This window comes from Chiloscyllium plagiosum, unplaced genomic scaffold, assembly GCF_037043375.1.
Source record: "Chiloscyllium plagiosum isolate Xiang-an unplaced genomic scaffold, Cpla_swu_hap1 HiC_scaffold_14, whole genome shotgun sequence".
Taxonomy (NCBI): domain Eukaryota; kingdom Metazoa; phylum Chordata; class Chondrichthyes; order Orectolobiformes; family Hemiscylliidae; genus Chiloscyllium; species Chiloscyllium plagiosum.
Genome location: NW_028270152.1, coordinates 127,827,922 through 127,831,064, shown reverse-complemented (window position 1 = coordinate 127,831,064; position 3,143 = coordinate 127,827,922). Strand labels below are relative to the sequence as shown.

The 3,143-nt window shown below is 41.7% G+C and overlaps 1 non-coding gene across 1 annotated transcript; it reads right to left on the bottom strand.

The window, feature by feature from the left end:
• Positions 1-1,267: 1,267 nt before the first annotated feature.
• On the bottom strand, positions 1,268-1,341 carry trnat-agu (transfer RNA threonine (anticodon AGU)). The gene has a single exon. It is a non-coding gene; the product is annotated as a tRNA-Thr (tRNA).
• Positions 1,342-3,143: the final 1,802 nt, after the last annotated feature.

Sequence of the window (3,143 nt, the reverse complement as noted above, 5' to 3'; positions counted from 1 at the left end):
CTAGACTCGAATACAATACTGTGACGTTCGGTCTTGGGTCTGCCACGGCCTAAATTTGAAAGTGGTTTTGCTTGTTTGCATGTGCATAGTCGGTGTAGTGTATATTTGTGTCTGAGAGTGTAAACAGTTTTATTTTCTGATGGGTTTTAAAAATGAAGCGATCAACAGAATATTGATTTTCATTTTACTTTGATAATGTAAATCTGAACCAAAGACATGAATTGTTGAAGAAACGCAGCAGGCCTGACAGAATCTGTGGAGAAAAACTGAGTTAAAGTTTTAGATCGACAGAAACCTGTTACTTATACATTTCTACATTATAATGCTAGGAAAATTATCAGTTTTATCTATTGAATCAGGATTTTTATCAAAATATCTCAATGACAGACAACCGTCACCTTTACAAATTCAAAAGGACTTTATTGACGATAATGCAGTTTCCGTTGCTCTCAGCTGGTGAAAGGCTGTGCTTAAATGATTGCCTTCTTTCGTTTCCTTTCTCTCAGTTTGCAGCAATTTCGAATGGAGGATTGGTCATTTGAGTGTCTAACTCAGCATGTGTCTCCATACGTCTCTCTTTGTCTCTGCGCATCCATCTCACCCTCTTCCTGTTACACATTCTCCGACACTCTGCCTGTCCATACAGCTCTTTACCTATTTCGGCTCTGTGAAAAGTCTGACATTTCGAGACAATTTGAGTGTGCAGCTGCTGAGAGGCTTTTTGCCCACTGACTGGAGTACGTTGAACTGGGCTCACATTCTCCGGATAATGTGTCTGTCACTTCAAACCAGGCAAGGCGACCGTTCTTCCTCAAACAATTATGACTGTTTCGAATTCAAATAGAATTCCTAATCCACCAGGAAAAAAAGCAATTACACTACAAATAAAGAAGCACAACGATGCATATATTTTTGGTTTAAATGTATGAACGGTGACATCAGAGAATGAGAGTGACCACCTGGTGGTATCTCTGACATTACCACAAAATTCCCCGGCAAATCTGCAGCGTCTCCTGCCTCATCTCGTTATTCCGACCTAACTGGGAATGCAGGAGCGGGAATAAAAGAGAAGGAGAAGCAGAAGTGCTTGTGGAATAATGGAATAAAACTACAGACATAAGTGATATTTCGGAATATATAAAAAAGCATGACATTCACTGTTGGAACTTAACCTGCATCACCAAATCTTAACAGCGTGAAAGTCCAAGACGCTGAGTTACTTTCGCAAAGACTTGAAACACCAAGCCCAAATATGAACGCAACAACTAGGCACCGCTGGGAGTTGAACCCAGGATCTCCTGTTTACTAGACAAGCGCTTTAACCAACTAAGCCACGGCGCCACGGTAAAGCAACCCTTGCTCATCCATATGTGGAGTTGCTTAACCACTTCCTCACAGTACTTGGACTTGTGTTTTCGGATCAATGTTGCTCTCAGAGAATTGCAATCAATCCTCGAATTTTCAAACACAAACAGTTCACAGCTGAAAATTCTCTACTGAATAGGCACATAAAAACATAATCTCTTCTTGCATTCATTTAAAACTGGTATTTTCACCTGGTTAAAGTGACAGGAGAAAGAGGAGGTGCTCATTCTATCGGAGCCCATGAACCACGTTAATACAGACAGAGGGGACATCACATCAAGAGGAACAAGGTCATTGTGGTGAATTGACTAGGAGTAATGTGTGAGTAAGTATAATCATTGGGCAGTAAAAGCTGACGCAATGGCACCGACATTGAGTTTTGCACCATCTGTTCCGCGCTCACTTCCTGCATTATGCCTCCCAGGTATCATTGTCTATCACTTTATTTCACTGTCTTCGTCCATGTCTCAACTTATTCCAGACGATTGCAGATGTCTGACAGGAACCTGTAAATTTTCGAAGCGAATTCCTGGAGTATAGTCAATGGGAAAGGATTCAATGCATATCCAGAATTACCACAGTGATGGAGGGGATGAATTGTTTTCCTCAAGCTTTCAACTCCTCAGCACAAACATGATACCGCTCGAGGGGAATTTCCAGGATTTACATTCAGCGACACTGAAGGATAAGCGAGATACTTCCAGAAAGGTGATATGATTGGAGGGGGATTAGTGGTGGTCGTTTCCTGTGTATCTGCTGCCTTTGTCGTTATATACGGATGGAAGCAATTTCTGACCGATTCTGGCAGGATCTGGGTGTGTGCTCTGCATGCAAGCAAGAATTTGTTTTCATTCTAATAATTCACAAAAAGAGAAATAAATCTTCATTACGTGAGTGGGAATTATATCCAGGTCTGTGCGATGCAAACTCGGACAACTGAATAGGGACTTCCTGTGATGCTGACTGTAAAACTTACAACCTGACTTGTAGACACTCTTGTGTCTGTCGTTGACTCCATAACAAACTTCAGCTGCAAAGTTGCTCACTCCAAGTTTCGAAAAAGTTCATATTATCGCACTGGATTTCAATGTGAAAAAAGCGGAACTATGATAATCTGATGTTGTTCAGCAGATGTACTGCAGGAAGGCACAGAACATGCTGGTGGTCACAGGGCCTCATTTTGACGCGCTGGTCTCCGGTGAGCGGGCAGCACCAATAAGGTTGTCGTGACACTCGTCTGATTCCAGATCCCGGGCTAGAAATGACAAGAGTTTTCTCGCTGAACTTGTTCAGGGTCTTGAAAGGAAGAGGCCATGACTCAGATTATGAAAGTACATTTCACTGGAGTTGGTCATGTAATCGCGTATTGACTGTGAATACAGCAATGGAAACGTCTAACAGACATGCAGGCAACACCGAAGGAGGCACGTGAAGACGAATGTGTGCAATTTGAGAGTAAAAGGCACTGCTTCACAAAATGTGACGTATTTAATTAAAGCAGTGACGTTAGTTATCTTTACTGGTTCTTCACCTTGGTAATCTTGTATCCCCCTGATATAAATGTCTCCATTACATATGGAAAAGATGAGAGGAAGTCGACGGTGGATCGGCTCTGTTGTGTAATGGATAACACATCTGAATTTGAATCGGTGTATTGTAGTTTTGAATTCTACTAAGCTCAATTGCAACATGCTGCTATGTTGAAGTCAGTCATAACTGGTTTTATAAATACATTAAGGGCAAAGAGGAGTCTTCGAAGAGTACTGGGACACCATAAA